At 36.8% G+C, this 15,755-nt stretch overlaps 1 protein-coding gene and 1 pseudogene across 1 annotated transcript in view; one reads left to right on the forward strand and one right to left on the reverse strand.

The window, feature by feature from the left end:
* Positions 1-15,755, forward strand: part of LOC145292940 (signal peptide, CUB and EGF-like domain-containing protein 1) — a 476,335-nt gene that overhangs the window by 12,367 nt on the left and 448,213 nt on the right. The gene's annotated exons all lie outside the window — the stretch shown is intronic.
* On the reverse strand, positions 10,339-10,490 carry LOC145293481 (U2 spliceosomal RNA; annotated as a pseudogene).

Consider the following 15,755-nt stretch of genomic DNA (forward strand, 5'->3'; position numbering starts at 1 on the left):
TGATATGTTTTATACAGAAATTCATTTGATAAGTATCGAAAATTGAAAAAAAAAATCCGATCCTAAAAATAGCCTTTCTTTCTTATACATAAAAGAATTTTTACAGGGGAATATTTTAGGTTGCACCGGCAAGAGAAATAACAAACTCACTAACTAATTTCTTTTTAGAAAAAAACGAAAAAAAAAAAAAAACGGGTTTACTGACGTCTGGAAATATAGCTTAGTGGAAACGCGTTCAGCTACGGGTCGAATGATTCCGTGTTCAAGCGCGGGTGTACCTTGCCATTTTATTTTTATTTTTTATAAATAATACGTTTAACTTACGATAAAAATAGAGGTACGATTTAAAATATTTCTTTTTGCATATTTCAAAATTAAACATTAATCAGAAGGGGTTGGTTTTCCATGGCATTTATCGTAAACACCAAATAGCAGCTGACGTTATATTGTAATCAAGCACAGACAGAATTTGATGAACTATTATTTATTTATTCATCAGTCGAACACGACCGTGTTTGAATATATGTTTAAGTGGCAGGTTTAGTCATTTAGAAATGCTTTAAATCTTCACTGCTCACTCATTTTTCGACCAAATTTTAAACAATTATTACTGTTTGTAGATCACCTTATAAGCTATATTTTGAATAAAAAACATTTTCCATTTTCGTTTAGTAAAATAAAACTTATAATGAATGTACTGGTGTTCAAAATCGAAAAAAAAATGTAAGGGGGTTAGCAACGTTTTTATGACTGGTTTCTATAGCAACCACGTCGCTTCAGCGATTAGTGTTGCTACTAATTCACTGCTGTCGCGAAAAGAGAAGTAATAAGTAAAACAGACAGAATGAAGGAATGAAAGGGAGATAGCTGAGAGATTTTATTGAAAGCAGACGAGTACCGTACATTGTTATTACATACGTGGCTGTTACGTTTATGGGGGCAAAAAGATAAGACTGAAATTAAACAAAGAACAAGTGAATTTATTGGAAGCCTGGGAAAATCATGGATTACAATAGAAAAATGAGAGCATGAAAAGTAATATGGTTCGACTTAAACATGGAAAAGTAAAGGACTACTTGTTAAAACTGGAAAAGAAAAATACAAGATATTCTAGTAAAAAATATAATAACTTTATAACTTAAAATATTGCAGCATTAATTTTTTTTAATTCACTTTATAACATTATATAATCAATTTTAATATATATATTTAGTCCGCCGGGAAAATTATTCCTCGGAATATATAATATTCAGTAGAGGATTGATTATATAATAATACATACGCAGTCTGCATGAATTAAAATATCATGTTTAAGCATATTGTAAGACTGGGCAACGCTGGGCGTCCACCTAATATATATATATATATATATATATATATATATATATATATATAAAAGTAAAATTGTCTGTGTGTGTATATTTCCCTACAAAACTACTCTGTCAATTTTCAGTCTACAGACTCGAGATTTGACAGAGATTTACTCTGATGTAAAGACCTATAGTCTACTGTATACTCTGTCTTGTGGCAGTCATCTGCGCCGAAAAAGGTTAGCAGTAATACCAGAAAGTGTGGTTGGTTCTTCACCACTGTAAACAAATTATCTGTGTGGATTTTAGAGCAACTGAATTGTTGTGGCGGAAGCTCATACGTCGAAATGCACGGGAGAGTCCATCATATATATATATATATATATATATATATATATATATATATATATATATATATATATATATATACTTCAGAATAAAATTATCCAATAATCAGCTGGCATGGAAACCTGTGATTATAAGATTTACAAGATATTACTGTCAGTAACATTCTATGAGTACTAACCCACCTAAATAAGAATTGCTCAATATACAAGATAGAGCAAATAAATCAAATTTGAGTAATTCAATGAATTTAAAAATTTATGACATGAAATGTTTGAGTTTCAGATCAAAAGATTTTTATTATTCTATGTAAGAAAAAGAATACATTTGAAATATTTGAACTCCTTATCCTATAGGATTTCGGTGTCTACCATCTCTTCAGGGGAGAAAATATTAGCAAATAGTTATAATGATTTACACCTTATTTGCTAAAGTCAATAAGACATGGAAAATCACAATTAAAAATTGATAAAGTAATTAAAAGTCATAGAGTAAAGGAAGTTAAAAAAAAAGGATATAAAAACTTAGGGTTTGTATTACTGTACACATAGATTCGAAAAAGTTGTCAAAAAACAAATATATAACAAATAAATGTTATCAAAGGCAAGATAAGTTACTTTTCTACCTAACTGGATATATTTTTCGTGTTTTTATTCAATGTAACATGTTTATTCAGCTCGAAAACCATACAGTGTTTACCGATGTATTGGAACATTCAAGATGGCGTCTGATTCTCTCTTTAACACAGTAAGTTTGGGAAAAGGTGTTATAAATAAAAAACCGGATAAAATACTGTTAAAACTCGCTCAATATATGTTACCGTGACATAGGTTGACATATATTCGGCGGGTTTTAATAGTATTTTATATAGTTTTTTTATTTATAACACCTTTTCCCAAACTCACCGTATTAAAGAGGGTGTGAGACGCCATCTTGAATTTTCGAATACATCGGTAAACACTGTATCTTTTTCTTAAATTTTAAGCTCATATTCTATGAGTATAAATATATATATATGCTTCCGAGCTATATATATATATATATATATATATATATATATATATATATATATATATATATATATATATGGAATTATTCCTACAAATTTTCGGAAACGTTTACTTATATATATATATATATATATATTTATATATATATATATATATATATATATAAGTAAACACATTCAATGACCATCGTGAGTTTGAGCTCATCTCTCAAGTGCTATATATATATATATATATATATATATATATATATATATATATATATATATATATAAGTAAACGTTTCCGAAAATTTGTAGGAATAATTCCATATTGAGTCATGGCTTACAGAACATACCACCTATGTGAATTAAATAAAGGTACCGTTCAAAATTACGTCCTGATTCTTGAGTTCGCAGGACAAATTCCTGCGTTCGACAAGATACATCTGAAGTAAAGTCGGAGATTACATCAAGCAAAACGTGAAAATGGCGTCCAAGATGAGAACAGCAGATAAATCCAAATAATACTGAAAGTAATAGCTTTGCACCAATTTTATCTACTCGTCTGAAGATTAAAGTAAACATATAATTATGTTAATAGTTTGTTTTCTACTTGAAACAAAATCTGTTAATTAATTAATAAATATTTTTAAATGTATAAAATCAGATCATATGCTTAATGTGTTTTAAAAGATATTTAGATTCAAGCAAATATGCTTATTTAACTATCTAGTTTATAAAATTTAGTCATTACACAATAATTCAGTAATTTTTGCCTAGATTTTTAATCCGTATTTTTGCCTAGATTTTTATTATGCATGTTTGACTGATTTTTGTCATTTATATTTGAGTGAATTTTATCATACATATTTGACAGAATTTTATCATGCATATTTACCTGATTTTTTCTGCATCATTAAGTGAATTTTTATCATGCCTGACTGATTTTTTTCATATATATTTGACTGAATTTTTAACATTCATATTTGACTGACTCTTTACCATGCATATTTGAGTTAATTTTCATCATGCATTTTTGACCGAATTTTTTTCATGCATTTTTAACCGAATTTTTATCATGCATATTTGACTGAATTTTATGATGCATTTTTGAATAAATTTTTTTCATACATATTTGACTTCATTTTTATCATGCATGTTTGACTGAATTTTATGATGCATTTTTGACCGAATTTTTATCATGCATTTTTGACCGAATTTTTATCATGCATTTTTGACCGAATTTTTATCATGCATATTTGACTGAATTTTATGATGCATTTGTGAATAAATTTTTTTCATACATATTTGACTTCATTTTTATCATGCATGTTTGACTGAATTTTATGATGCATTTTTGACCGAATTTTTATCATGCATTTTTGACCGAATTTTTATCATGCATATTTAACTGAATTTTATGATGCATTTGTGAATGAATTTTTTTCATGCATATTTGACTGAATTTTATGATGCATTTGTGAATGAATTTTTTTCATGCATATTTGAGTGAATTTTATGATGCATTTGTGAATGAATTTTTTTCATGCATATTTGACTGAATTTTATGATGCATTTGTGAATGAATTTTTTTCATGCATATTTGACTGAATTTTATGATGCATTTGTGAATGAATTTTTTTCATGCATATTTGAGTGAATTTTATGATGCATTTGTGAATGAATTTTTTTCATGCATATTTGAGTGAATTTTATGATGCATTTGTGAATGAATTTTTTTCATGCATATTTGACTGAATTTTATGATGCATTTGTGAATGAATTTTTTTCATGCATATTTGACTGAATTTTATGATGCATTTGTGAATGAATTTTTTTCATGCATATTTGAGTGAATTTTATGATGCATTTGTGAATGAATTTTTTTCATGCATATTTGACTGAATTTTATGATGCATTTGTGAATGAATTTTTTTCATGCATATTTGACTGAATTTTTAATCCGCATAATATTGGCACAATTCACTTATTTTAGTGTTGTTATTTTTGTTGTGTTTTTTACTTGAAAATAACCATTTATGAAGGCCCGAAGGTCCCTTAGGATAATTGTTTACTAATGTAAGGTCGTAGTGTATTAATCACTGGTAAAAATTGGGTAGAATTTGAATATTTATGAGGATGGCTTAACAGAAACTTGCTTACATGGAATTTGAAGGCTATCATGTTGTATTCAATCGGGAAGCAGGCTATCGGAACAGTGTTCAAAAGTCGAGCAGTTCTGGAAAGTAAATTTGTTTATAAAATCTGCGTTTAGATTTAGGCACAGATAGAGAAAATGGGGAATCATATATAGCGGTTGTAGCTAGTCGAGTGTTTTTGTGAAGGTAGTGCAAGGGGGCATAGATTGGTGGTCAATCTAATTAAGTAATTGCACACACATTAAGAGAATTTTCAAATATTATACGGATAACAATTTTGGGAGTATTTATTAGTTTATGTCTGATATCTTAAAAAGTTAGCAACAGCTGGATCTTTCTGAATGTTTACTAAGTGCTTCTATTTTGACACCTTTTCGTTTTAAAGTAAATATAGCACACATTATCATCTTTTACGCCCAGCAGCTGTTTCGTAATGATCGGTTCATTAACTTCGAGAATCCTGCGCATAAGAATCTATAAACTTATGCACATACTTAATTTAGCAGCCGCCGAAAAGCGCAATGGTTAAAAGGTCCGACTGTCATTTGGGCGGTCCAGTTTCAATCCTGGCTTGAGGTAGTTGTCTGTCTAGCCGTACTGATAAGTATTGAAACAGTACTGTATGTGGATGACTATAATGCTCCTCATCTTGAGTTGAGCATATTGCGAAGTGATACACAAATTACCATTAATGTATAAAGCGATGCTTTTTGTGTAAACAAATCGAACTTAGGTATTTCGGACGATGTCAAAACATCGTTAATTCACGACTCACACAGCAGCCGCCGATTAGTGTAATGGTTAGGAACCTCCTACAGGCGGTCGGGTTTCAATCCTAGCTTGAGGTAGTTGCTTGTCTAGCCGCACTGATGAGCTGCGAACCAGTACTGTATGTGGATGACTATATATATATAATTATTTTTAATAACTACAGAAACTAGTGTTTTATCCTTTCGGTAATCATCAGTGCAGGGAGTTACGATTACAGTCACTCTGGAGATTTGAAGTCGGCCACGAAGCCATCTCTGACTCCATTAGCAAGAAACAAACCACACGGCCAACGTAAATAGCGAAAAATACAGTTGAAATTAACATTCATATAAATGTCAAGACGGCGAGAGTAATCTTATGATTATAACATCATGATCTGCGCACGTGACCATCATAGTTGGAGTTGCACCATCCCATGGGGCATTAAAAACTATAGATGACGTTGTTGTTCCCCCCCCCAGCGGTTTAAGAGTTGTAGAAGTGGTGTTTATTACAACTACATTTCGAATCTAGATGATAAACCTAATTTTATTATTGTTGTCAGCATATGTATTTATGAATGATATTTTGTATATCTTTTAATTATAATTATTAATGAGAATGGTTATTAATAATATGAATTATTAATAAAACTGATTATTTATAAGAATTCTTAATAAGAATATCTAATTAGTAAGTTTTAATTGAAAGCTGGGTTGGTTTTGATTGCACTAAAAGATGTTAATATAGTTAGGGTTGTGGTCGCTGTTCTATTACTATGGGTGGTTGTACATTTTTAAGTTCCGCAGCATGGATTTAATTTGTTGGTCTTCGATATGATTAGGAAGTCCATTAATAATAATATACTTGTTAGATGATATTAATTGTATTGATCGGACATCTTGAGTGTGATTTGTGCAACGTTAAAGTAGGATTGACCTTCGACCGTCCCCATGTTTGTTGTTGGTTGTTGTTTGGAAAAGAAAGCAGAAAAGTTACAGGCTCCGTAGATAGTTTCGGATTCTTTCATTTAGTCTCTATTTTATGGTTATTGTTTCGTATTAACCTTAAAATATAGTCAGTTGTATTTCACCGTTTATTTATACTAACCCTTTAATTTATGAAACTCGATGTAACTACCGAGCATATACGAATAAATGACAAAAAGTCTATATTCCAAATTTCAAGATGTTTAAGAAAAACGGGCGTTTGGAAACTGGAATTATAGACTTTTGTCATTTATATATATATATATATATATATATATATATATATATATATATATATATATATATATATATATATATATATACAAAGCTGAATGTGTGTGTGTGTGTGTGTCTGGTCACGAATATATGGTTGACTATTTTAAAAAACTGATTACATATAATGATAGAAGATGTATCGAGACACAGGAATGAGTATGTTTGATCTGGCAGAACGGTGGTTCATTAAAATTGTGGGGCCTATGTTCGCGCCTGGTCCACAAAGTATGGAAATTAAAAATTAAAAAATTAAAAACAAACGTTTACAAGTGTTTTTGATATAGATCTACATAAGAATAATTTGATAAGTATGTTTTAACTTAAATAGGGATAGTATAATAAAATTGTGGGGTTTGCATTCGCGCCTGGCCTCCGTTGAATGGAAATAGGCACAAATTTTAATAAGACGTTTCATATCTATATGCGTAAGTATACTTTGATAATTATGTTTCAGTTTGAAGAAATATGGTATAATACAATTATGGAGTGTTCGTTAGCATCTGACCGCTATAGAATGGAAATATGCCACAAAGTTTAACAAGTTTTTTTTTAATATAGATCCACAGAATATTATGATAAGTGTTTCAGTGTGAACAGGTATGGGATAATAAATTATGGGGTTTATCTATTTTATTTTTACTTTCATCATATTTTGCTTTGGTTTTAATACCCCCAAATTCGAAGCTATCTCTTTACAGCCCTTCTTTTTCATAACCTGTCATACTTTCATAAATCAGAGTCCATTTTCTGTAGGCTGTTTTTGAACCCAGTCAAGGACGGGTACTTTTGCTAATATATATATATATATATATATATATATATATATATATATATATATATATATATATATATATGTATATTTGTGAAAAGTAAAAAAACTAAAATAATAAAATATTAAATGAGAATAGTAAAGTGAAAATTTTAAATATAGTAGGAAAAGTTATAAAAATACCACCACCAATAATAATAATAATAATAATAATAATAATAATAATAATAATAATAATAATAATAATAATAATAATAATTGTGGACTACTTCCCAAGGAACAGAAAGGATGGTAAAAAAGAAAAAGAACACATATTCTACTATACATTAACCAAATGATCATGGATGAGGTTAAAAGTCGGAAAAAGAATAGAGCCATTGCATACAATTGGACCCCACTAGCATAGAATGCTTGAGAATATACAAAATACCAGACAATATTATCAATTTAATTGAAAATGCAATGAGAGCATGGAAGCATGAACTTTACTGCTGATGGACAATACATAATTGAGATTAAAATACAAAGAAGTATTTTCTAAGGGGGATCCCCTATCACCACTAATATTCATGGTAGCCATGATGCTCCTTAACAATATACTAAAAAATGTGCAAAGTCGGATACAAATTCACTAATACGGATGAAAAAATGAACCAACTAATGTACAGTGACGATATATATTATTTAATTGGAATTTATTCAGATGAGTATTATTTTTTAATTTTATTTTTATTGCGGACTATTATCCTCATCTTTTCTTTGTTGTTTCACGACCTTTCGGCCAACTATTCCTCTGTCAGAGGCTTACTTTGCCAAAACGTGGTGAGACGATAACAACTACGGATGGCAGTAATTGCTGAGGATGCAGTTTGGAGATTCTGCATTCCTATCCGTCACGGTTATCACCTGACGAAGGCCAGAAGAATAGTTGGCCGAAACGTCGTGAAACAACTAAGAAACGATGAGGATAATAAAGAACTGAAAACGAATTAGAGACACTAATAATCACAACCAACATTTTCAGCAAAAATATCCGTATGAAAAAGTGTACATAACTAGTTATGAGTAGAAGAAAGCTGGAGGCAACAGAAGGCACGGCACTACCCCGCCAAGTGGAGATAGGGGCACTAGGTAGACATGGCACCTACAAATATTTACGAGTTCTGGAAGCAGACATCATCAAATTATGAATTATAAATAGCATTCGCTTATGCGTTTATTATTTGCCAATTAAATGAATGAATGAATGAATGAATTAACAGATACGAAAGAGAAAATTTGAAAGGAGTCCTTCAGAAGAACAAGAAAACTGCTAGAAATTAAACTGTATAGTAAAAATTGAATAAAAGGTAAAAGCGCATGGGTAGTGTCATTAGTAAGAATATCCAGATCATTTATTGAATGCGCAAAAAAAGAACTCAGACATTTCAACCAGAAGACCAGGTAACTTATGAACATTAACAACGCACTACGTCCAAAGGATGACACTGACCGTGACAAAGAAAAAAGGATGAAGAGGATTGGTTTGTATAGAAGACTGAATGACACAAAAAATAGAATTAGAAAATACATAATGAAGAACACAGAAAATAAATTATTGCAGGAAGTGACACTGAAAAAGTGACCAAGATAGAAAACAGAGGCTACGGATAAGACGAAAAGACTAATGGGAAGATAAACAGCTACACGGACGATTCATAAGGATGACAAAAGATACACCTAACGAAAACATTTGGACATGACTACAAAAAGAAAATCCAAACAGAGAAACTGGATTCCTTATAACAGTTGCATAATATGACGCGATAAAGAACTACCCACATCAAAGCAAAGGTTGACAAACCACAAGAAAACATAAAATACAGACTCTGTGGACAAAGAGACGAAACAATGAGCCACATAATAAGCGAATACATCACACTATCCCAAATGAATACAAGAACAGGTACGATCAATTGGGGGGGGGGAAGTAGTACATAAAAATTATGCAAACAACTGCATCTGGAACACGCAGAAAAATGGTACAAGTACAAACCGGTAGAATAACTTTAAAACGGAAGTCAGAAAATCTCATGGAACATGGACGTACAAGCAGATAAACCCACCCAAGCAAGACCACCAGATGTCATAATAGTTAAAAACAAACAAATCCCGCCAGATCGTAGATTTCACAGTCCTAGCAGATTAAAGTATGAATATCTAGTAGACAGAGGAGCGGAAGAAATGCAAGGAACCGGCCAGATAGTTGAAAGCGATATGGAAGATGAAGAATATCAAGATAACACCAATAATAGTCGGAGCACTAGGAACAGTCCCGAAAAATTTTGAAAAAAGAATGGGAGAGATTGGAATCAGAGAGATTACTGAAAACATTCAACAGATAACAATAATGAAAATGGCTTAAATATTACGGAAAACCTTGAATGCAGAAATTGATTCCTACGAACATTAAACGGACATATATAAGCTACAGCATAAGGAAAACAGTAAAACAACAAGGCCGATAGCCATTTGTCGCGTGCTCTCGTGTAATGAATGAATGCGTGAATGTAGGATTGACATGAAATTCTTAAAGATAAACTAAAATGACCGAAAAATGGGCTGAAATGACTTAAATAAATAAAAAGTAAATGACTTAGAATGACTTTAATGAACTTAAGGACGAATTGAATGACCTTAAGAATAACTTGAATGCTTAAAAAAATAACTGGAATCTTTCAAAAACAACTTGAATGATTTCGAGAGTGACTTGAATGGTTTTGAGACTGACTGGTTGTAAAATGGGTGATCATTTTACATTAAATTAATACAAAAGATGATCCCCCACTTTATATCACAATACTTACAGCATATAGTAAGAACAGATACTACACTGTGATCTTGGCCAAAAGGCCAAGAAAATGGTATTTATTTGCTCCCCCAACGAGCAAATTAGGCATAAGGCCGATTTTTAACGTGAGAAGTGAAGGGGAAATGGGGACCAACTCCCCGGGGAGTAAGGGAGCTGGATAGTGACAATTGGTATGAAGGGTTTCCCCTATATTGACCAATAACTGGTTGCCACAAGGGCAATGGTCTTATATGTTTGGTTGTCCCCACATATGGTCTTTGCTTGCAGTATGTGCCGGAACAGATGGTATTTATTTGCTCCCCCACCGAGCAAATTAGGCACAAGGCCAATTTTTAATGTGAGGAGTGAAGGGAGGGGGAAGGGAAAAAGGGGACCAGCTCCCGAGAGGTGGGAAATGGGAGCTGGTTAAAGGTCAGGCATGTGGGGTTGCCCCCACATCTGGTCTTTGCTAGTCATAGCTAGTCATAGCTTGCAGTATCTGCCGGAACAGATACTACACTTTGAGATATTAAATCTTTTATTCATGTTAAAAAAATACAGAAAAAAAAAATCAACGATGAACAAAAAACTTAGGCACATGGCCAACTCAAAAGGAGGGATTTTGGGGGTCGTTGGTCATCCTTGTCACTCCAGAACTAAACAAAGTCAAAAGTTTCTCCCAGCTAGTATCTTCTTTCACCATAATACCGCATTCACCCTTTCATATTGGGGGACGTCCTAGTAACTCCCAATTTTTAAAACATTTTTTATTGACGTGTAAAAACAAAAAAGATAACAATAAAATGGTAACAATAATTCATTTGTGTCGAGGGAGGGGGAAGAAAAAAAAAAAAAAAAAAAAAAAAAAAAAAAAAAAAAGGTGATTAGTAGGACCCTCCCAACCCCGTCTAGTTGATAGACTGCCCGTTCCACTAGGTTTGTAAAAGGAACCTCGCTTCTGCGGGTCAGTCTCTAGGTGGGGATGCCCTCTAGATGGGGGTGAATGGAGAAAAGAAAATTTTGTGGGTAAGGGATGGAGGTTAGTTTGTATTTCTTTTTCTCCAAGATGGGTAAAATTTAGAGGAAGGGGTGAAAACAAGAATTGCAGGTAAGAGGGGATGGGGATCTTGGAGGCTTCCTAATCGGGGAGGGATGGAACACACACTCAGCTAGCTGAGAGACTACTTGTTTAATTTAACTTTACAGAACTGCGCGTTCCACACCTAGGCGGGGAACACGTATTCAAATTTGGCTCCTCTTCGTACACACAGACTTGCCACATGTATCCATCTTCTGTCAAAAGCCGCGCGATGCAGCCTTCTTCTATCACATCTGATCTTCACCCGTAGTTGGTGTTTAAAGAACGCGATCAGATCTTGATCAGAAAAAGACAACACCCCCCGGCAACCTTGCAGACGCGACGTCCAAATCACCATTCTCGCCACGGCCAGAATCGTAACGTAGACCATTTGTCTTTCCCGGTCCCACGGCGGCCTCACGTTGTCCACAACATTGGATACAGTAATTGGGTGAGGATGCTCAGGATCGATGCGAGCCGTCACCCCACTGACATACGACCAGTACTGGCGGAGTTCGCGGCAATCGAAGAAAGCGTGATCCGTAGTTTCCACAGCCGTTGTCCCACAACGGGGACAATCAGGCGACTCCAGAAACCCAGAACTGCATTGTATGTTGTTGAGTGGAAGTGCATTTCGGGCCAATCGCCAGGTCAGAGAGAACTCCGAATTGTTCAGATGACTCGAACCTGGTGCCCAGCTCCACGCGGAGCGGATCTCACTCTGCTGCCACCCCAAACGCGCGCATAGCGGGTCGTCAGCGGCCTCCTTCACTAGATCCCTGTGGAGTTCCCTACGGGTAGCAGTCACAAGGTCACTGGACCTTGGTAGTCGTTTTAGCGCGGCTCGGCACTCTTTCATGTAGGCAGATTCTCCCCGCGGCCTGCGACGGCTCTCGATGGAAGGGTCGAGAACGAGGTCGGGGAAGGCGGCAGTAACCACGGGGTGCCACGGTTGGTCCTCCTGCATATAGTGGCTCAGGAAGGCCAGCCTCTCAGCATCTCGATGACACTTCAAGTCCGGCATTCCCAAGCCTCCCTCACACGGACGTTGAATACAGACCTGTCTGCTCACCCAGTGTCTTCCTCTGTCCCAAAGGAGCGAGGACAAGAGTTCGACAAGAGCTTTTAGGTGTTGTGCAGGCAGGGGAAGTACGGCCAGTCGGTAAAGGATGAGAGGAAAGACGTAAGTGGCGCACGCCTCAGCTCTACCCTTTAAGGAAAGTTTCCTAGGAAGCCACGAATTGACTGCAGCCTCCACCTTTGACCGTACCTCCAACCAATTCTTGTCAAGCTGGAGACCCGGTCCGAACCACACGCCGAGGATCCGGACCGGGCCATCTGTCCAGCTGAAGGGCGCAGGGAGGTTTGCGTTGCCACTCCATGCGCCCAACCGCAGTCCTACCGACTTGTTGCGGTTTATCTTGGCCCCTGTAATTCTTTCGTACTGTGTGAGTGCCTCCGACACGACCTCAATGTCTCTGAAGCCCGACACGAAGATCGTGACATCATCGGCGAACGCGGATACCTTAGCAGCTGAGCCGCCAGGCAGAGCCATTCCGCGCAGGGCCGAATTTGCCTCCCCATGTCTCAGCTTGCGGAGAAGAGGCTCCAAAGCCAGGACATAAAGCAGGGGCGACAGCGGACAACCCTGACGAACCGACCGAGAGATAACAAAGGGTTTCGAGCGCTTTCCGTTCACTTGCACGACAGCCATGGGCTGTCGATACATTATGGAGATCCACTTGCAAAAGTCCGGTTTAAAACCGGCGGCCTCTAAGACAGATGCCAGGAAACGATGGTCGACCCTATCGAAAGCTTTGGACTGATCTAAGTTTATCAGCGCGGCTTCCGTGTCGTCATCTATTCCCCCCTCTAGGATCATGCGGATCAGGTGCAAGTTGTTCTGAATCGATCTCCCCTTCACAGCGTAGTTCTGTTCCGGTTCAACCAACTCGTCGATAACAACCTGCAGCCGATTCGACAGGACCTTGGCCAAAATCTTCAACTCTGTGTTTAGCAGAGTTATGGGCCTGTAGTCGTCTAACTCTTCCCCTCCATGCCCGTCACCTTTCTTCAGCAATGTGATCACTCCCTTGGTCACCTGCCCTGGGATGGATCCCTGAGCAAACCAATGGTTGAACATATCCGTCAGAAGAGGCAGAAGCATGGGCGACAGCCTCAAGTACAGTTCGTATGGCAGACCATCAAGTCCTGGCGATCTGTCACAGCTGACCTGCTTCAGCGCAGTAAAGACCTCCCGCTCCGTCACCCGGCCCTCGCAACTAGCCGCTCTAGCCGCCTCGAGGCGGGGAGAGTCGGCCAAATAGTCGCTAAACTCAAGGACCGGAAGATCGGGCTGCTGCGTAAAACGCTCCTCGAAATGTTCTCGAAACCCCTCGCAGATCTCCCGAGTCGATTCCAGGGTGCGTCCATTCGGATGTTTGATTTTTGCAATGTATTTGTCCGAGCCACGCCTAGAAACCTCACGGCGCACGTCTGCATCAGAATTGACTGCTTCGTTGCCTATCTTTCTAAGCCTAGCTCTAACTACTTGGCCTTCGTAACGCTTGCTAGTCTCGCGTAGAAGGTCCTGCTTAGCTAGTTCCTGACTAACCCTATCACCCTCCCCCGTAGCCTGGGCTAGTTTCTGCTCTAGCTTCTTCTTCGTCTTGGCCTTATCTAGTGCGAGGCGCTGGGCATACTTGACGGAGAAGCTTCTGATCTTGGCTTTGAGACCTAACCACCACTTACTCCCGGTAACCGCCCCCACTAGTGCCTTTTTAATCAATTCTCTTAACTGATCTTGGAAGTCTTGTATCTCCAGAAGGGAGGTGTTTAACTTCCAGTACCCCGCTAACTTAGGCCTATTTCCTAGCTTCAGCCGGGCCATAACTAATTTATGGTCCGTCTGGCCTAGCCAAGTGAACGTGGGACAAGATAAGAAGTCTACTTCGCCTCTCCTAACTAACATCCTGTCCAAATAAGTATTTGGATAGGAGGAAACACTATTGGTCCACGTCCACATCTCCCGCCCTGGATGCTCGACCCGAAACCTGTCGACCAGACCGCATCTAGCCATCAGATCAGCCAGGCTGGACTCGCACCTCTCCGATACTCAGATACTACACTTTGATCTTGGCCAACAGGCCAAGAAAAGCTGTATTTATTTGCTCCCCCACCGAACAAATTAGGCACAAAACTGATTTATAATGTGAGGAGTGAAGAGGAAATGGGGACCAACTCCCCGGGTAGTAGGGGAGCTGGATAGTGGCAATTGGTATGAGGGGTTTCCCCTACATTGACCAAGGTCTTATATGTGGGATTGCCCCCACATATGGTATTTGCTTGCAGTATCTGCCGGAACAGATGGTATTTATTTGCTCCCCCACTGAGCAAATTAGGCACAAGGCCGTTTTTAATGTGAGGTAAAAACCAGCTCCCCTAAAAGTAGGCAAAAAGGGGGCACTCTGGTTACCAAAAATAATAATTGTCCCAGTATAGAGGGTTTCCCCTTCATTGACTGGTACAAATTATCTTAAGTGCAGCATCTGCCGGAACAGATACTACACTTTGATCTTGGCCAAGAAAAGCTTAAAAAGCTAAGAACAGCATCTATTAACTACAGACTTTTGATCTTAACCAAAAAGGCCAAGCACAAAAGTGTTACGGACAGACCGACCGACCGACCGACCGACGGAGTGACTTATAGAGTCGCTTGCACGCGACTAAAAACATGAAAAAATATCACATGAAATGAAGAAAACTGAAACCGTATAATTGTAAGTTAATCACCTACACCAGAACTGGGACCTTGGGTAGGCTTAGTGTCATCCAAATTCCAGTGAAGACTAATGGTTGTTGCCAGCGAGAAACCAATGGCAAATTGGCAAATAGCTACAACGCAAATTAATTTGCAACAGTCATCGAAAGAGGTGGCGAGTAGTAGAAATCTGGAGAGACTTGTTGTCACTCACTCCAGGGAACACCACAGGTTTTTTTGGAGGAGAAAACTGCTAGTTAGTAAATATTATTTATATGATCATAAGAAATACTAGCAATTCAGACATTAATAACAATTGCTCTGATAGAAATCAGAAAGTTCATAATGAGGAGAAAAACCTTCATTGCAGAATTCGCACACCTTGTTCAATACAAGACACAGAGTCATCCACCGATAGCTGCTACGTCCTACCATAACTCTTCAATGTGGCTTGACGGAATGTTTATTTTATGCAGATACAGCAGGAACGATCAATCTCTC

This window comes from Euprymna scolopes, chromosome 14, assembly GCF_053919585.1.
Source record: "Euprymna scolopes isolate OS-2025 chromosome 14, ASM5391958v1, whole genome shotgun sequence".
NCBI classification, from domain to species: Eukaryota; Metazoa; Mollusca; class Cephalopoda; order Sepiida; family Sepiolidae; genus Euprymna; species Euprymna scolopes.